Source organism: Sus scrofa, chromosome 13 (genome assembly GCF_000003025.6).
Source record: "Sus scrofa isolate TJ Tabasco breed Duroc chromosome 13, Sscrofa11.1, whole genome shotgun sequence".
Lineage (NCBI taxonomy): Eukaryota > Metazoa > Chordata > Mammalia > Artiodactyla > Suidae > Sus > Sus scrofa.
The window spans coordinates 176,988,080-177,009,337 of record NC_010455.5 but is presented as its reverse complement, the minus strand read 5'-3'; the positions used below and the strand labels follow the sequence as shown (position 1 = coordinate 177,009,337).

The 21,258-nt window shown below is 37.8% G+C and overlaps 1 long non-coding RNA gene across 1 annotated transcript in view; it reads right to left on the bottom strand.

Annotated features, from left to right (window-relative positions):
- The window catches only part of LOC110256462, a 79,233-nt gene continuing 59,015 nt past the window's right edge, over positions 1,041 to 21,258 (bottom strand). The window contains exon 3 of the long non-coding RNA XR_002338003.1: positions 1,041 to 1,537. This is a non-coding gene — a long non-coding RNA (uncharacterized LOC110256462). The remainder of the gene's footprint in view (positions 1,538 to 21,258) is intronic.

The window sequence follows — 21,258 nt, the reverse complement described above, 5'->3', positions numbered from 1 at the left end:
CAAATATTAATCAGTGTTTATTTCACTTCTGGATCAACCCTTTTCTTCCCCAGCCTACCCTCTACAGCCTTCACAGACTGTATAATGAGACACAGCTGATGCTGTTTGTTTATTCCTGTTGAGATATTTTTAACATCAGACTTTTTCTCTGTTACATTCAGCCTCACCCACTCTCATTAGAATCTAAATCTTTTCTCTCTGGCCCCTCCGGGAGTCTTATATATGCACAAAACACCCTTTAAAGTGAAAGGGAGCTTCTCCTTCAATGCTCTTTCTTATCTATGATACCAAAAAGAATAGGTCCCTCCCAAACAAGGAATACAGGGCTATTTTTCTTTGTGTTTGTCAGGCTCCCCGTGTCTCTTCATTTCTTCCAGATTGTAGAGTTGTGCCAACACCCTCCCACAGCCCCTTGGGTGTTCCATAAATGTTAAGTGAATGGATGAATGAAACCTAATGTGAGACTATAAGAAAAAACACACAAAAAACCTAAAGTTAAGCACAAGCATTCACATTTTCCAGTTGTATCAAAAGCAGTCTGTTTGTGATTCAATACTCAGGCATTTAATAAAGAGAAATAACTACAGATGGAATCAGTAAGTGATCCCAGAAGAGCAACCAACATCAAACAAAAGGGATCTGTCTCATTCTTACTGGGTCTGCATTTCCCAAGAGAGCAAGACTCTTATTTTATCTGGAAACATATTTTATTCTCCTGGAATCTTTAATGTGCTAGAAATAAGCAAAAAGTTGTATCATAGAAAAGCTACAGTGAACTGGGAAAAATAAAAGGTGATAGTGGGTGATGTGTAAAAAAATGCTGAAGGACTATTTAGGACAAATTGCTAACTGCTACTTAGAAGGTTTTCCCCACATTTTTGCTGTCATGGTATTGCAACACTTTAAAGATGTCATGATGTATTAAGAAGCAGGTTCTAGAAATCATAAGTATTTCCAAAACTATTGAGAGAATAAAAGCCTAAAAATATGAGATAGCCTAGAAATAAAGCAAAAAACAAAGACAAGTGTATCTGAAAATATCACTTGAAGAATGAAGGCTTTATTGCTCCAAACTGAAAAACACTTAAAAGAAAAAAAGAACATGATTTGTGACATTCATCCTGTATCTTTCAGGGCATACACAGTGAAACCAGTATAATGGAGACAATCAAATATTGGCCATTGTCACAAGGAAGAATGTGATCAGCAAATCAAAAATGCTAAACTTTTATTACAACACTGATATGAAAATAAAAAGAAGTTTGCCAAAGCCACAGGCAGCAAATCTATCAGTGAAGCAGGGGGTGAAATCTGGAGGTGGTGGAGAGCACGTGGAACACAGGAAAAAGCACTCAGCTTCTAGAACCCTCTTCTCCCACCCATCTCTCTTTGTGGCAGTTGCCTTAATGGTTCATATTAGGAAATCTCCAGTGCTTCTTCACAAGGTGAATAACTTCATAGGGTTGTAGAAGTGAACTGTAAAACATACGTCTTTGCACTGGCCTGTCTGCACTCTTTACTTCTTGGATGTCCAAGGCTATATTAAGAGAAGTAGTGAGTCACTTCCCTGCCCCAACAGTTGGGCAAAAGCATGAAAACACCCACAATTGAAAGAGTAAGCTTCTTTTTGGGGGTAGCACAACTGCCCCCTATTTCCAGGTGGGAATCTCATTCAAATTGATATAGGTGTGTTCTTCCAGGAACATACACTTTTCTGCAACTCTGCTGTGTATGTTTTCCTATGCCTTCCCCTAGTGATCATCCCTATCTTTTGGAAGTAATCCCTATTTGCCAACGCTGTTTAAGGAACTCGTTAATCTGGCACCCTAGTTCATCTTCACATCTTTATAGCTGACCCTTGAATAATGAATATCTGGATGGCACAAGTTCACTTAGGCATGGATATTTTTCAATTGTTTATACTACAGAACTACACATGATTGGTTGAACTCATGATTACGGAGAAACCACAGATATAGGGGGCAGGCTATAAATTATAGGCAGATTGACCCTTATGTTGTTCAAGGGTCAACTGTATGATGTTCCCTTTTAATAGCCTTCCTGTCCCATTACACCTATTATATGCCATGCTGATGCCAGACTGAAAAACCATTCTCTGTCACCTCTAAATGTCCTAAGACTACCCGTCCATCAAGACCTAACTCAACTAGCACTTCCTCCAGGGAATTTTTCAATCTTCCAGCTGCCACTGAGCTTCCTTAAGATTTGGCAACTCTAGACCATCTCCATCTATGGCATGTGCAACTTTATAACTTAGACCAGAGCCACTTACATTATGAGTTTTTTCCCTACTAAATCATAAGTTGCTTAAAAGAGGATCAATGAGTGATTTCCCTTCATATGTAATTTATTTTTTAAAAAATGAATAAATGAATGAGGAAGTGCTTATTGCTTCCCTCACTGTATGATCAGCAACATTGTATCAATGCCTCAGAACTAAATACTAGGTCCACTGAAGATAAGCCTGCCTTCAGCTTGGTCTAGTCACTTGTTTCATTAATGTCTCCATAATGTTGTTCCATGATGCTTCATTAGTGGAATATCTTATTCCCCTTTTATGGAAATACCTAAATTTTTGCATGGCCTACATGGGCCTACAAGTTCTGCTTCAGATTTACTTGCCCTCTCTCTGTATCTTCTAACATTTTCCCCTTTACTCTGTGATTTCTATATTCACTGGCTTTTTTTTAAAATCCCCCAATATATGAAAGGGCTCTTGCAAATACTGCTCCTTCTTCCTGAAAAAAACTCCCTCCCCACATTGATTTCTTGCTTTTCATTTATTTAACTTTTACTCATCCTTCAGATAGTAATTACCTCAGGAAAACCTTCCTTGACTTCTTAATCTCAGCTCCTTTTTAAACACACTTTTATAGAATTGTATTTTATTCCTTCAGAGTACTTTTTCTATTTAGTAATTACACATTACATAGTGTCAGAATCACTATTGCTGAAAGTATGACATCCAACTATACCATAAGTTCTCAGACAACAAGGACGATATCTGGCTTTTGCTTATCTGTCCTACCTCTACCATCTTGAAGAATACCTAGCAGACATTCAAATTATATTCAGTAAATATTTGTTGAAAGAAAAAGTGGATGCATGAACACTTTTACCATAAATGCTGACTCTACGTCTAGGGTAACGCATTTCAACATTATGGGGCTGGTCAGACCTATGTAGGTTTGAATTCGTGCTCTTCTATCCACAGCTTTAACTTGAAAAATTGGTTAATTACTCTGGCTCCCAGTTGGCCTAACTGAAAATTAAGAATAATAATGCTTACCCTCATGGGGTTGATGTATAGGCAAGGGTGCCTGATATTATTGAGAATGGTGGATGCTTAATAAAAGCCAATTCCCTCTTCCTTTCCTCAGCAAATTCTGGGCTATGTGGTTATGCTTATTTGATTCCATACAATCAAATAAAGATTGAATAAAAGATCTTTAAGTACACAGAATCCATGGTCAAAAGACCTTATGTTTGTTTGCTTTTATTCATTTAATAGCAAAGTAGGTATGGCTTAGACTAGATAAAGCTTTGTAGATGATGAAAATTGAGTTTTGATTTTTTTCTAAGCATAATGGGAAGATATTGAAGGGTTTTCCTTAGAGACACAAGGAAGCTTTCTACTATTAGGTTTAGTTCTCCAGCCTGGGGAAAGGCAATGAGATGCACAGAGCTTTTATGGCGTTTGACTTCGTAGGACAGAATCAAAGAATATTAAATGTATTATATAGGTCAATCATTGCTAGATTAAATATTTAAGAGTAAAAAATAGGAAAATTTGGCTAAAATGATACCATTTGGAAAACTAACTGCAAAAATTTCCTGAAAGTTCCCCAAGCAGTTGGGACAAGGCTAGGTCAGTGGTGTGACAGTTAGGTATGTACAACCCCCAAGCTTCTAAAGCTGCATGGGCCTATAGATTTTCATAATGATCCCAAGGAGTCCCTTCTCTTGCTTTCTTCTCTCCTCCTTTTCTACCTACAAATTGTGAAATTCTAGAACAGTCTTGCAGCTATAGCAGAAATGTCAATTTTAAACCATTCAGTGAAGGAACAGCAATAATTTAGGCACAAGAGACCTGTGTTGTGAGATGTGAGGGATGCCATGGAAACTATATGCCTAAATTCTCCCCTTTCAGGTCGACTAAATACAGTGCCTAAATGGATTCCATTTTTTGGATAAGAAATTTTCTCTCTAGTCTAAGAAAAGAGAAAAACTAAAACAAATTACAACATAAGAAAACGACTGAACTGAGTTGATTAGAAGCCACCTAAGTCAATTCTCCAATACCAGGTTTTCTCCACCTCCAAATCTGTCTGAGAAATGAATATATTGTAGGGGAAGAAGTTTTCCTTGACTCTGTTAGGGTCTCTGACTGGGTCTGAAAAGGAAACTGACAAAGACAGACTAATGGGAGAAAAAGACATACACATTTATTTAATGTAGTTTTCATGTGACACAGGCGACTTAAAGAAATGAAGACCTAAGTACATTTATGCCAGCACTGATGAAGAGTGAACAGTGGTGGAGGAAATATGATAATGAGTATGAGGCAATTGTAATAAACTCGGCTAAACTTAACAAGCCCAGCATGTTAGCATTCTTCTTGGCATCCCGAAGAGTGCCCCTTTCCATTGGGTAGAGGGGGGCACCTCTCACATGGTTTTATGGCCTCTTTCAGGAGAGAAAGGCAAGGTGAAGAAGACAAATAGAGTGGGCTTCTGCTTCTGCTGTTTTCCTTCAGCTTAAATTTTTCAGCATCTCAAGGTATCATATTTTGTTAGCATGTCCTGAATCCCACAAATCTTGGCTGTTGAAACTGAAAATGAGCAAGGCATCTATCTCTTACTTATTCTTTAACCATCTCTGAAATCAACTGAATGACCCCTCTCTCTACAAAATCTAACTTATTTTCCTGGGCTCATGTTTGAATAAATAACCTTTAGTTTCCTTAAGTTCTCAAACTGGTAGTTTATAGTCAAACACTTTTCCCACGGAAATAAATTTCAGACTAATTAATTTATAAGGAAAAGATCAAAGGTACTAAGTATGTAAAGGAGAGCTAGGGACCAAAGTTCAGGATTGTGACTGCCTACAAATATTTGAAGGTGTAAATACCACAAAGACTAAAAATCAAGTAACACAGAATAGGATTTTGATAAAATTAAGAGACCAGCATCATATTGACAGGATCTGGACCACGAATAAGATTTCATGGAGTATAACCACTTTTGGAAATGAAATTGTAAATTTTCTTCCTTTAGTTAAAAGATAAGACATAATACAAAAGTTCTTTTTGAAGGCAGAAAACAGAGTTCAGTAAGTATTCATTAATAGTTGCCCATGATTGGGCAACAAGCCAATCTTTTTCCTTATAATTCAGGATTCTACTTACCATTGCTATTCTTTATAGCTCCTGATTCCTCTTACAGCCAGGCTTGAGAGATAAAAGAAGATCACATCAAATAAAACAGCCCTGTGATATGTACTTGTCTCACCAGGAATGCACTTAGAAACCAATTTTCCATCATGAATGGAGAAGGCTTAGCTATACCAAAAAAGTCTGGCCCTCTCCCAAAACCATATTTTTATAAAAATATAGTCAAGAATGGGACTTGGAACTTCTCCATATCTGAATACTTAATTTTCAAAAGAGCAATTACATTTCTTATGGCTCCACAATGTCAAAGTACTTAGTAACCTTTTAAAATTTTTTACTGTTTTTTTTTATAGCAGTTGCACTTTAATTATCACCAGAAGGAATTTTGATATAATCAATGATAAAATTTTAATTTAAAACAAAATCTCATTTTTTTAAAAACAGATAGCTTTATGGATTAGTGCATCTTACCACTCATCTTATAGTCTACGTATACATGAAGTTATTCCTACAAAATATTAAGAGTACCAAAGCATAACATGTTTTAGCTGAGGTCATCCTGGGGCTCTGTGCTTCTTTTTCTCAATAATTTTGCCTCAGATAATTTGCAATCCCTTATATGTACCATGTAAGCAATTGGTTAATGAATAGGTAAATGAATAGGTAATGAAATTGACTTGTCTTAGAGCACTCGAGTCTTTCCCCAAAGGGTAGAGATATTATGTGGTTCTATGTTTGAATAAATATGAAAATAAAGATATATTTCTTCAAAGCTTTTTAAAACCCCAAATGAGGTACCTGTGTCTCTTGAGAACCAATAGGATAGGATCAAGTGTTTATCAAAACCTCTGTAGAAATGAAGGTGAAGTAAAAAGTGAATTCAATTTCCAGGCCAAAAAACTGCCCTCCTCAACTCCACACAATAGCCCAATTCCCAGCAGAAAATCTTCTGCAGCTCTGTAATTGTTTCAGTTTAGTCAACGACAAATAGACATAAGGAGACCTTGAACTACTTTAAACAATTTACATTGAAAAAAAATCTCAAAACTTGAAGCAAGTGATTTTTTTATATTTTAAAAATATGTACAACTGCTTCACTTATCAGTCTTACTTTGCATATGCTGATATAGCCTTCAAAATACTTTTCTAACCATGAGAAGAGTCTCAATACTATTACTCATGAATTTTTTATATTGGCTTCAGTTGCGTAAGGCTGGGGCTTTAAAACAGTTTTCTTACATAAAGATGCAAATCTAAAAATCTAAGCGCATATTGTTTCCCCTCCTTGCTTCTTTAGGAAATAAATGTGATGTTCATTTCATTGAGAATTTAGCAGGTATTCTAAGAAGCCACCTAAAAATAAATTCATCATGAAGCTGTAATCATTAAGCTGACTTTCTTAAACGTCAGGCCAGCTAAAAATGTGATTACAGTCGTGCCCTCCTTCTCCACAGAAGATACATTCCAGCATCTCCAGTAGATGCCTGAAACCATAAGGAACCCTATACATATTAAGTTTTTTCCTATACATAACAGTGATAAAAATTAATTTATAAATTAGACTAAAGTTAAAAACAATAACAATGAAATAGAAGTATTATAATAATATACTACAACAAAAGTTATGAAAATGTGGTCCCTTTTTCTCTTTCAAAATATCTTGTACTGTATTCAGCTGCCTTCTTGTGATGATGGGAGATGGTACCATGCCTATGTGACAAGATGAAATGAAATGAATGATGTAGGCATTGTGACCGAACATTAGGCTACTATGGACCTCCTGATGATTATATTAGAAGAAGGATTATCTGCTTGGGTTATCCTGGCTCATCAAGCCAGGACAATGGCAATGGTTACATATTAGCAGCAGACTAAGCTGATGCTTGAGGACCCATTTGATGGATGGAGTGGGATGGTACAGATTGGCAAGAGATTTCATCATGCTACTCAGAAGAGCTCAAGTTTAAAACTCACAAATTGTTTATTTCTGGAATTTTTTATTTAGTAATTTAGATTGTGGTTGACCATGAGTAACTGAAACTACAGAAAGCAAAACCATGGATAAAGAATAGTCCTGTAGTTCTGGGGAAATACAGTCTTTTTCAGGAGCAGTCTCAAGACCAATTTGATAAATGTGTAAAAACCTATCTAAAAAACTGCTGTAAATCATACTGACACTTCATTAGTCAATCAGAGTTATATAACAACCATTATTTCTAAATTAGTGATAAATACTAAGATCATCTTAAAGATTTGGGGGGAAACTGTTTTAAAGAACATAGTCTTGGAGTTCCTGTCGTGGCACAGTGGTTAAGGAATCCGACTAGGAACCATGAGACTGTGGGTTCGATCCCTGGCCTTGCTCAGTGGGTTAGGGATCGGTGTTGCTGTGAGCTGTGGTGTAGGTCACAGACATGGTGGCTTGGATCCTGCCGATTGGACTCCTAGCCTGGGAACCTCCCTATGCTGCAGGAGCAGCCCAAAAAATGCCAAAAAAAAAAAGACATAAAAAGAACATAGTCTATCCATTCTCTCAAGTTCTTCAGCAATTTGATCCATGATTATAACTTTTCTGAAAGGTCTTACAAGTTCACATGATTCAAGACATTCAAGGTTTTTAGGTGAAAATTTTCCCTTCCTATTCTGGGTGCAAGTATTTTCTCTTGGGAGTTTATGGGGTTTTTGAAGCAATGAAGTGTAAGCTATCCATTTCCACAGAGCACATGATCCCTTTCAGCTCCATAGACTTCAGCACATGACCTGTGGTTCTGCAACAGAGAGGAAACCTTTCCTGTCTTGCTTGAGTTCTCTTTTCACTGATTATTCTCAAAACTAAACGCTCTTTTTTTTTTTTTTTTTTTTGTCTTTTCTAGGGCCGCACCCACGGCATATGGAGGTTCCCAGGCTTCCTAGGCTAGGGGTCTAATCAGAGCTGTAGCCGCTGGCCTGTGCCAGAGCCACAGCAACTCAGGATCTGAGCTGCGACTGCAACCTATACTACAGCTTAGGACAACACCAGATCCTTAACCCACTGAGCGAGGCCAGGGATCGAACATGCAAGCTCATGGTTCCTAGTTGGATTCGTTAACCACTGAGCCACAACAGGAATTCCTAAATACTATTTCTAAGCCACAGTTTTTATTCTGTATATTTCGATGATTTTTTTTGTTTTGTTTTTTTTGCCTTTTGTCTTTTGTCTTTTTAGGGCCACACCGTGGCATATGGAGGTTCCTAGGCTAGGGGTCTAATTGGAGCTGTTGCTGCCAGCCTATGCTATAGCCACAGCAACGCAAGATCTGAGCCGTGGATGCAACCTATACCACAGCTCATGACAGTGCTAGATCCTTAACCCACTGAGCAAGGCCAGGAATCGAACTTGCAACCTCATGGTTCCTAGTCAGATTCATTTCTGCTGTGCCAGGACAGGAACTCCACATTTTGATGAGTAGAAAAAAAAAATTGTATTGGGGAAATAACTAAAAAATAAATAAATAAATTTTAAAAAAAAGAAAGAAAAATCATTTGTTTCTCTGAAGACCATCTTATGTTCTCACTTAATTCTACCCTTCTTATTTAAAAAATCTTCTTGTAAGTCAGTTGCATTTCTGTATACCAGCAATGAAACATTAGAAAAGGAATACAAAAATACGATACCTTTTAAAATTGTACCTCACAAAATCAAATACCTCGGAATACACCTGACCAAAGAGGTAAAGGACCTATATGCCGAGAACTATAAAACCTTAATCAAAGAAATCAAAGAAGATGGAAAGAAATGGAAAGATATTCCATGTTCCTGGATTGGGAAAATCAATATTGTGAAAATGGCCATACTACCCAAAGCAATCTACAGATTCAATGCAATCCCTATCAAATGACCCATGACATTGTTCACAGAACTAGAACAAACAATCCAAACATTTATATGGAACCACAAAAGACCCAGAATCGCCAAAGCAATCCTGAGAAACAAAAACCAAGCAGGAGGCATAACTCTCCCAGACTTCAAGAAATACTACAAAGCCACAGTCATCAAAACAGTGTGGTACTGGTATCAAAACAGACAGACAGACCAATGGAACAGGATAGAGAATCCGGAAATAAACCCTGACACCTATGGTCAATTAATCTTTGACAAGGGAGGCAGGAACATAAAATGGGAAAAGGAAAGTCTATTCAGCAAGCATTGCTGGGAAACCTGGACAGCTGCATGCAAAGCAATGAAACGAGAACACACCCTCACACCATGCACAAAAATAAACTCCAAATGGCTGAAAGACTTAAATATACGACAGGACACCATCAAACTCCTAGAAGAGAACATAGGCAAAACACTCTCTGACATCAACATCAGGAATGTTTTCTCAGGTCAGTCTCCCAAAGCAATAGAAATTAGAGCAAAAATAAACCCATGGGACCTCATCAAACTGAAAAACTTTTGCACAGCAAAGGAAACCCAAAAGAAAACAAAAAGACAACTTACAGAATGGGAGAAAATAGTTTCAAATGATGCAACCGACAAGGGCTTAATCTCTAGAATATATAAGCAACTTATACAACTCAACAGCAAAAAAACCAATCAATCAATGGAAAAATGGGCAAAAGACCTGAATAGACATTTCTCCATAGAAGATATACAGATGGCCAACAAACACATGAAGAAATGCTCAACATCGCTGATTATAAGAGAAATGCAAATCAAAACTACCATGAGATACCACCTCACACCAGTCGGAATGGCCATCATTCATAAATCCACAAATAACAAGTGCTGGAGGGGCTGTGGAGAAAAGGGAACCCTCCTGCACTGCTGGTGGGAATGTCAACTGGTACAGCCACTATGGAGAACAGTTTGGAGATACCTTAGAAATCTATACATAGAACTTCCATATGACCCTGCAATCCCACTCTTGGGCATCTATCCAGACAAAGCTCTACTTAAAAGAGACACATGCACCCGCATGTTCATTGCAGCACTATTCACAATAGCCAGGACATGGAAACAATTCAAATGTCCATCGACAGATGATTGGATTCGGAAGAGGTGGTATATATACACAATGGAATACTACTCAGCCATAAAAAAAGGATGACATAATGCCATTTGCAGCAACATGGATGGAACTAGAGAATCTCATACTGAGTGAAATGAGCCAGAAAGACAAAGGCAAATACCATATGATATCACTTATAACTGGAATCTAATATCCAGCACAAATGAACATCTCCTCAGAAAAGAAAATCATGGACTTGGAGAAGAGACTTGTGGTTGCCTGATGGGAGGGGGAGGGAGTGGGAGGGATCGGGAGCTTTGGCTTATCAGATACAACCTAGAATAGATTTACAAGGAGATCCTGCTGAATAGCATTGAGAACTATGTCTAGATACTCATGTTGCAACAGAAGAAAGGGTGGGGGAAAAAACTGTAACTGCAATGTATACATGTAAGGATAACCTGACCCCCTTGCTGTACAGTGGGAAAAAAAAAAAAATCTTCTTGTAAAAAGCCACAGAGGGAGTTCCCATTGTGGCTCAGCAGGTTAAGAACCTAACATAGTATCTGTAAGGATGTGAGATACGAGTTCAATCCCTGGCCTTCTCAGTGGGTTAAGGATCTGGCATTGCTGTGGCTGCAGCGTAGGCCAGCAGCTGCAACTCTGATTCAGTCCTTAGGCTGGGAACCTCCATATGTCACAGATGTGGCCGTAAAAGGAAAAAAACAAAAAACAAACAAAAATGCCACAAAGAATTTAAGGGCTTATAATTCCCATAAGGTTGGGATTCACATGCCAAGAGACTCCCCAGCCCATGGAGGCTGATGACTCAGACACATCCTTCCCCTTTTTCTTCTCCCCTACCCTCCTCTTGCTGTATTTGTAAGCAGAGCAATGGATAGGTTCTCAAGTCAATAGATACCTTCAAATAGTTCTTATTAAGAGGGGACAGCTTTAACTCAGATAACTTTCTTAATGGATTGTTATGAGTTGTCCTTTTATTTTTATTTACTTATTTATTTTTTGTCTTTTTGTCTTTTAGGGCCACACCTGCAGCATATGGAGGTTCCCAGGCTAGGGGTCTAATTGGAGCTGTAACCACCGGCCTACACCAGAGCCACAGCCAACTCCAGATCCGAGCCACATCTGCGACCTACACCACAGCTCACGGCAACGCCAGAGCCTTAACCCCCTGAGTGAGGCGAGGGATCGAACCCACATCCTCATGGACGCTAGTCAGATACTCTAAGTGCTGAGCCACAATGGGAATGCCTGTCTTTTTATTCTTAAAGCTGCAAATACTAATTTTAGAGCATCTGTCTCTAAGTTCAGGACTCCTGAGTAAAAATGGATTGGCTTAGGAGCTTATACTTTACTTTATAGAAATATTTTTATGTAAGCAAAAGGAAGCAAAATTAAAGATTAGAAATTCCTTTAAGGGTAAAAAGGAGTCTCTAGTTCCATCCATGTTGCTGTGAATGGCATTATTTTGTTCTTTTTTATGGCTGAGTAGTATTCCAACTATGTCTGGCCCTTTATGATGGAGCATGATAATGTAAGAAAAAAGAATGCATACATGTATGTGTAACTGAGTCACCATGCTGTACAGCAGAAAATTGACAGAACACTATAAACCACCTATAATGGAAAAAAAAATCATTATATAAAAAAAAGAATAAACCATAGTAGAAAGAATATGCCACAGATCAGAGGGGAAGGAGCAGAACATCAAGAGAAGGTGCAGCATGGATGAGAAATAGAAAGGACAGACTCACTTCAAAGACAATTGGGGGGAATGTTGTTGCCTTTTGAATATATTTCAATCTAAGTTATTCATTGGGACCTCAGAAATAAACACTTTCCTCAGAAAGGGAAGCTGGTAGTTTATGTAAGCTGGAAAAATCTTGAAAAAGGTAGTTAACCTATCACTGATAGTCTAATAGATTAACATACTGCATGCTGCAGGGTTTGGTAGCTAAATATAACAGTATCTCAATGTGTTAACTATTACTTGTAGACCTGAATAAATCAGGGCAGTGAAGAGACCAACTGTTCTTTAATATTATTCAACTAGTACCAAAGGAGGGGAGCAAAATGATTACCCTCAGACTAAAGAGGCTCAGATCAATAAATGAGTCATGCATTCTCCTGAATGGAGGTAAAGAGAAATAGATAGTTTTGACACTTCTTTGGAAATAGATGTTAATGAACTCTGTGTATGAGAGGTTGAGAAACCAGGACAACTCCTAGGTATTTGACTTGAGCTTCTGTGTGGATGCTACTGCCATTTGCTGACATAGGGATAAGGCAGTAAAGTCAAGAGCTCCATTTTAAACATCATACATATGAAATGTCAAATACATATTTATTGGGGATGTCAAGAAACATGACATCTATAGCTCTAAGGAGAGGTAAGGGTGACAGAAAGGCTTGAGAGTCATCAACAAATAGAAAGATTTAAAGTAATGGGAAGGAATGAGAATAGAGAGGAAGTTTAAAGAGAAATAATATTGGCACTTCAGCACTTAAAGTCAGGGTATGAAATGAAGAGGTAGGAATGAAGGGAGGCAGGCAGAAAGAGGAGACCATGATGGCATAAAAAAGCAAATAATGAGGAACTTCCTGTGCCCCCGGGGGGAGTGATCAATTTATTAAACACTTCTGAAAACAGATTATGATGAAGACAAGACATGAAGATCATTGTGGACATGGATGCATCAGTACAATTTTAGGGAGGGGGGCCATATTTTAAGGATGTGGAAAATAAGTTATTGGTTATAAAGTGGAGAAATCAGTGTAAAATTTCATGTAAGGAATTTTATTTGAGAGATGCAAAAAATGAAGCCATAATTAGAGTTGATATGGAATAAAGGATTTTTTTTTTTAAGTAGAGAGATACTAAAGCATAGTAGTAGAAATGTAATGATAATATGAGGGAATTACCTAATATGTTTGAGGGTTTGTTCCTGTTTTTTTAATTTGCTGATACAGCATCAGACAGTATGAATTCAGCATCTGTAGCTGATGGAGAGAGAAATGGTGACCTCTTCTGAGCTGGGACTGACGGATTGTCACTACCAGAATTTGGAAGTAGGATTCTAAAAAACCCACACATGGATCTCTTGGGGCCTGAGTGACTCCTTATCCTTATATTTCAATGCTGGTACTCTTCTTCTAAATGACTTTTTTTGTTTAAGTGAATTTGGATGGATTTTTCCATAACATTTAAAGATCAGTAGGAACACAGTGTTAAAATCTCCAGAAGTTCTCCAGATCTATAATCATGCTCTTTTTTTTTTTTTTTTCGCCATTTCTTGGGCCGCTCCCACGGCATATGGAGGTTCCCAGGCTATGGGTCCAATCGGAGCCGTAGCCACTGGCCTATGCCACAGCCACAGCAACGCAGGATCCGAGCCATGTCTTCGACCTACACCACAGCTCACGGCAACGCCAGATCCTTAACCCACTGAGCAAGGCCAGGGATTGAACCTGAAACCTCATGGTTCCTAGTTGGATTCGTTAACCACTGAGCCACAACGGGAACTCCTATAATCACGCTCTTTTACATTGTGACTCTTCAATGAAGAGACAAAATTAAGATGTTTTCCAATATATTTGGTTCTGCAATAATTTTGTGAAGACTATTTCAGGGGACTAATGAGCATATGAAAACAATGTACAATATTACCTACTTTATGCTTTTAACTCAAATTACTTGGAGATTCATCTTTATGTTTTACCTATTTTTACTTCTGCATTCATCTCTTCACCCTTTACCTATTTCACCCAAATTCCATATATCAAGCCTATAGTTTTCTTGATAATTTTATCCCTGACTACCTCTGAAACTCAAAGATTTGTCATTCAAGGTAAGAATTCCATTGTCTCTCACAAACTCTTACGATCCAAGAAATATCTCCTCAAACTACTTATACCAATTTTTGAATATCTAAGTGCTAACAAAATACATTTTCTTTAGTTAAAAAAACAGATAACAGAAAATGCACAAACTTTCTAAATCTATACTATTATTTCCCATTTTCTTGAAGCAGAGACTACACAACTTATTAGGGAACCTCAAAATGCTCTATTTTCATAGCTTCTAGAAGCTTGGAATGCTCATAAATACAGAACATGCCAAATGCATATTCCTTTTAACTATGAGGTGCTGTTTGGCTTTGTACTGCCTAGTGACATGTTTCCATTTTAATGATGTTTGAATTTAGCATAGCAATTGGATTCCCTTTCAAATCTGGTACATTGAAATTCCACCTGCTTATCCACATCTCTTACTAAAAATTAAAATCTTAATGATCACAGTAAGGGAAAAACAATTAAGAACTTCCTAAAATGTACTTTTCGATACTGATATTTATATCAAACATGTGTTGCAATGACACATGTTTTGCATTTCAAACCAGAAACACTGGCTTATAGACACTTCCGTGCATTTATAGCCTTAATCAAGAAGAAACTATTTGCTTTCCACATAGCAATTAAGGCACAGAAACAATTAAGGTTTTTGCTAAATAGCCTCCTATACTTTATTACAGTTTACCTTGCTTTTTTTTTGTTTGTTTGTTTGTTTGTTTTTGTGAGGAGGAGCTATTATTTCTGCTCCGAGTGCTTGATCTCCCCAGGGAGTGGAAATGAGCATCTGTCATGGAACAGAGAGGAAAGTGGAGTGTCAGGGAATGGGAATGTGGTGAGAAGGAAAATGGAAAACCAACTCTGGGTAAAGCAGAAAAGCTTTCATGTAGCCAGTTCGGCCTCATAATCAGCTGTAGCTATTATGCAAGGTGTCCAGAGCTCACTCTGTTGCTTCGAAGGTAGTGCCTTTGGCCTCTACAAACAGGAGAAGTGGTGAGCAAGGCAAGGAAAATATTTAGAATTTAAGAGAGTGACATAGGAAATGGAGAAGGGAGAAGAGAATGAGAAAAGAGAAGGAAAGGAAGGGTAAATGAACGACAGAATTCCGAGATTAAGGCTCACCTTGGACAGCCAGGAAGAATGGTCACCTGATCATAATTCTAATGGTTACCTAAGAACAATCTTGGAGTTTTTAGATTTTATGTGTTAATCTGACCACACTCTTGCTAGACTGGTTAACTGTCTACACTAGACTGAATATTTTAGAAGTATCATATATCAGGGGTCCATCTAGGTTTATATTAATTTGATGATTTAGGAATAATGAAAAATGTTTTCACTTGTTTTATATAAATTTAAGTATATTAAGAGAAGTATATATTTTATAAATATACAAACACATATACACACATATTTACAGATACCCACATGCACATGAAGGTCTCTGAAAGAGCAGTGCCACATGTATGCAAAACTCCCCTTCAAAAAAAAAAAGTCAGCTACATTGAAATAATATTGACAAATATTCTGACACTTGGATTTTCACTCATGAAATCCTTCTACAAAAGTCTTTGAAGTTAATGTTTGCTCGCTTCTTATCTACACCAGACTGTTTTGACAAAAGCTATGTCTGCCCTCCTTAATATCCAATTCAGTGAGAAAAAAGGCTGACTTTGATTTATAGGTAACAAGTTTGAAAGTATTTTAAGGTTTCAAAACTAAAACAGTTTCTTAATTTTCCAAATTATGCTTTATGGAGAAAATAAAGGATTAAAATCAAAAGATAACACTGACTTTGATCTTCAAAGCCAAGCCACATGCTTGTTACATGAGGTGTTCAGGAAAATACGCACACTTTCTCAAATCTGCATGTATATAACTAGTCCTTAATAGCCTTGAAGATTGTTATTTATAACACACATCAGACTTTAGGATAAATTGATTAGAGCTAAAATGTGTGTTTTAGCGTATGTGTTGAGGGTTCACACAGGTGAATAAACCATCAGAAAATATGGTAAAATTGGAAAATTAAAACTAGAAAAGAGAATGTTGTTTTTGCTAGGTGTGTTCAAACTCTGTATGATAGACCCTCAACACACAAACATTCTTATCCGCATACACTATAATCACAATATATCTGACCCATTTTGCACTTCAGATATGAGATTCCCCAACATTCCCAATAGGTCTGTTCATCTAATTTAAGTCCTCATTCACTTGGCATAGCCAAGATCCATTTCTTCAACAGTCGAATACTCAATGCAAACGGTTTGAGCAAAATAGGAAAATGTCTTTGGCTCATATAATTGGGGAAGTCAGGAGACAGGCTGGCATAAAAAATATCTGGAGCTACTGATTTGCTAAATATCAAGAATGTCTCTCTCCCATTTCCACACCTTGGTGAGAGATGGTTGTTGTCTCTCTTGCTGCTGCTGGGTTAGACAGTGGCTTCAGTGACACATCATTACCATGATTTTCTCTATGCCTCCTCCCCACCCCGAAGCTCTGTTCAGCGTTTTGATTAGACCACTTGTTTCATGAGCACATGCCTATTTCTGGACCAATCACTGCTGCCAGGAGCATGGAGTCCTCTGAGCCATGTCATGAGCCAAGATAGGTACCTATTTCTATAGCCAGAGAATCTCACTGGTGGAAAGGCAGGAAGTGAAGGCCATAAAGAGCAGACATACGTTCATGACCACAGTCATCACTTCGCCTCTTGTGAAACCATATGGTTCTCCAGTGTTTACAACACCATGTGGTCAATTCAGAACACATTATTACTGAATAACAGCTATGAATCCCCATAGCCAACACCACCTCTCTCTCACACTCACGCACAATAATAGCAATTTATTAATTCAGGGCAATTGTGCAAAGTGTTTTCCACATTACCTCATGTGAGTCTCCTCAAAATATTCTGAAGTAGACTGTTTCTGTTTTACAAATGAGAAGACTGGAATTGTATATGAACAGCTCAATCAATCTGAACAAAAACTACAAAAGGTATTCAGTTTTTTGAAGCATGTGTAGATCAGTCAAAGACCTCCAATGCAATAACAGGAGAAATGGTGATTGTATAGTACAAATTTTAGGCCTCTCAGGGACTTAATGAATACTAGATATTGATGGAATGTAAGATGATACCAAAAACCAGCAGTAATTAAAATGTAGTCATCAGAATATATAAGATTAAGTCAAATGAATGGGACCAAATCTGAAATAATAGTGATTTACTAAGACACAATCTTATATTTTTCTCAAATTCTGGGGGAGAGGGCACAGTCCATTGTTGGAACAGTGACTTGACAATCATCTAAGATCTGGCCAGTGTTTCACATCATGTTCCAACATTCAGGAGCCAGCTATAACATCCTCATGTTTGGGAAGATGTAGAGGGCACAAGAGAGCTATGTCCTTTCCCCTTTAAAAACACTTCCCAGATGTTGCACAGGGCACTTTAGCCAGTACGTTGTTATATCGCCACAGCTGGCTACAAGGGAGGCTTGTAAACAGGGTCTTTCTTCCATTTGGTCGTGTGTGCTTCTAAAACTGAGATTCTCTAGTAGAAGAAAGGGGGAATGGATATTGGAGCAGGAGGATTGAAACCTCTGCCAAGAACTCTCTTACACGTTCCTCTGCAATATGTCACCAATATCACTCTTTCCATACAACTGGCATTGCCCTGGTCCTGTTCCTTTATAGTCAAAGGGCAACATTCTTACCTATTGCACTGAACATTTGATTTTTTTCTTTGTGATTTACTAGCATTACATTAGGCTTATTTCTGAATATAAGCAGATTGTGTCCTCTCTAGCTGCTTTGTTAAGACCCACTAAGCTCTACCTACTCTCTCAAATCTTACTTTAATGTTATATTCAAAGAGTAATTTAAAATGACTTTATACTATGGTAGCTTGTATTTAAAAATGGCTACAGGAGTTAATTCTTGTCCTCTGTTTTCAGCCAGAAACCTGTCATTCTTTTCTCACAAGATAAAGCCTGTTTTCCCTCCCTTCGAAATTAGGAGTCTTTTTGACAGTTTTGATGAATAGAGCACAATGGAAATGAAGTTACATGCCTTCTGAAACAAATGATCACCAAGGGGGAAAAGAGCTTCCACTTGTCTCATCCTCTTTGGGAACCCTTTACCTTAGAACTCAGCAGCCATGCTGTGAGGAAGTCGAGCAACCACATGGAAGGGCCATATACAAGTGTCTGGCCACAGCCTCGGGGGCTTGAATTACCCCGGCTAACTGTACACCATTAGAGAAGGGAGTGAGCCTGCTCCAGTCTTTGGGCTGTCCCAGCGGAGACACTGTGGAGCAGAGTAAAGCTGTCCCCACTGATCCTGCCCAAAGTACACAAAATATATGTTATCATTGTTTTAAGCCACTAAGTTTTGGGGTGGTTAGTTATACAACACTAAATACCTGGAACATAATGTACTGATTAAAAAAATTTAGCAACATACCTGTAAGAGCACACCATTTAAGAACTAATACATTATTTCATCCAGCCCCATCTTATTTTGAAGATGAGACAATGTAGGGTGAGTTCAGAATTCAAGCAAGCTACTTAAAGCCATATAATCATTTAGAATCCTGTACCTAAAAGTCACTCCTGGGTACTCTAATTCTTCCTATGCATAGGTTTTAAATTTCCCCATCTAAAACACAATTTTGGTGGAGGTATAGCTCAGAGGTAGAGCATTTGACTGCAAAATATGATTTTAGTTAACACAGCAATGTAAATGAACCAAACATCAACTTAAAAAAGAAAGAGAAAAGGTAAAATAAAATAAAAATATGATTTTATGCTTTACCATAACAGGTTTATACTGCTGGATATGAGCCATAACTTGGGGACCCTTAACTCTGCCTCTGGGATACAATCACCTGTGGTTCCTCTGGAATCACAGGATCCTTTGCACCACTGGAGCCCCTTGAATAAGAATCTCCATTAGGGTGCATGCGTTCATGTACCCATATACCAATTTCACACGTAATTCTAATGAGCAGATAATGTTGAGATTCATTGGTATGGATCATGTTCCCTGGAGGGATGTTCCTTTAAAGCAGAAAATCACAGGGAAGCAATATATCATACATTCAACTCTGGATCTGTCCTCAGACTGCATTGCTTTTGTGTATATAAAACACAATGGAATATCAACAACAGACCATATTTGACAGAAAATAAAAACAACAGAGCATATTAGATAAAAATAAAAAGAGGAGAAAATATTCTATCACATAATTCCACCCTATATTATATTTTCTTCTCTGTATTAGTCTGTAACTGGTTCAGTTCAGTTCAATGACACCAGCCAGGAACTATGTTTGGCAATGGAATTTCAAAAATGAAAAGGACCTGCTAGTTTAATGAGGAAGGTTTTTCGTGAAGTTGTCTGCTTCAGATTTATATGACAAAGTCATGATACTATTTACAGACTGCCATGGGATCACAGAACAAAGGCTTTTATTTTAACCTAAAGCACTTGAAATAATTCATAGAGGAAATAATACCTAAAAGCACTCTTAAAGAATCAATCACAAATGTTAGCTGAACAAAGATATTTGCGCATATTATTCAAGAGGAGAACAGCATAGTACAGGGTGAGCAAACTATGGCCCAGGGGCCATATCTGGCCCATTATCTATTTTTGTCAATATGGTTTATAGGTACATGGTCATACCCCTCTGTAATAGCAGAATTTAGTTGTCTCTACATACTGTATGACCCACAGAGCCAAAGATATTTACCATCTGGGCGTTCACAAAAAAAGTTTTCTGACCTCTGATATAGAGAGGAAGATAATATCTGAAGTACCACTGTATATTCAAGAAGTTAAAAAAGTTCAATATAACACAATATAAAATTTAAAGCAGAGAAAGAGTTTTGAGTCTGGAATCTTAAGTAGGAAAGATGAAGAATTAATTTTTGCAAGACTTCTCTGACTACATTGCAGAAATTTAAGAAATGCAAGATGACAGATGAGAGACCAGGTAAGAACTGAGATATTCTGAGGACTTGAAGTAGGACCAAAAAAAAAGGATAAATAGAAAGGGCTCTATAGAAGCTCTTTAGTAAGCATAATTAGCAAGATTTGCTGAAACATCTTTCCTCATTTTGAAACACGAGGAAAAAAATGTTTGCAAATTTTCCTCATTTTGAAACATGAGGAAAAACATGTTTGCAAATTTTTGACACTCTTCCTTTCAAAAGGTGGAACCTAATTACCCTTCTCTTGAACTAGACCTACGGACTCCTTTCTAACCAATATAATGTGACAGAAGTGACAGTGTATGCCTTCCCAGACAAGTTCATAAACTACATAGCTCCCGGAGTTCCCCTGGTGGCTCAGTGGTAAGGAACCCCACTAGTATCCCTGAGGGTATGGGTTCAATCCCTGACCTCGCTCAGTGGAATAAGGATCCGGCATTGCTAGGAGCTATGGTGTAGGTTGCAGATGAGGCTCGGATCCCAAATGGCTGCAGCTGTAGTATAGGCCAGCAGCTGTAGCTCTGATTCGATCCCTAACCTGGGAACCTCTATATGCTGCAGGTGCATCCCCCCCCCCAAAAAAAAATAAACAAAACAAAACAAAAAAACAACTATAATGGAAAAAATAAAAATCATTAAAAAAAAAAAAAGAAGAACATAGCTGCCACCTGACCATCTTTGCTCTAGAAGTAGCCTGTTACTATTTCATAATACTCACACAGCCCTAGTACTGTGGCATGGGAAGAGGAACTGAGGCCTCCTACAAATAGCCAGCACCAAATTGCCAGTAATATGAGGGAGCCACCTGGGAAACACTGAGGCCTTCAGTTGACTGTAGGCCCAAGCCAACATCTCGTCTACGACTATCATAAGAGATCCTGAACCAGAATCCTTCAGACAAACTGCTTTCATATTCCTAACTCAAAGAAAGTGTGAGAAATATAAGTTTGTTGTTGCTTTCAACCCTTGATTAATA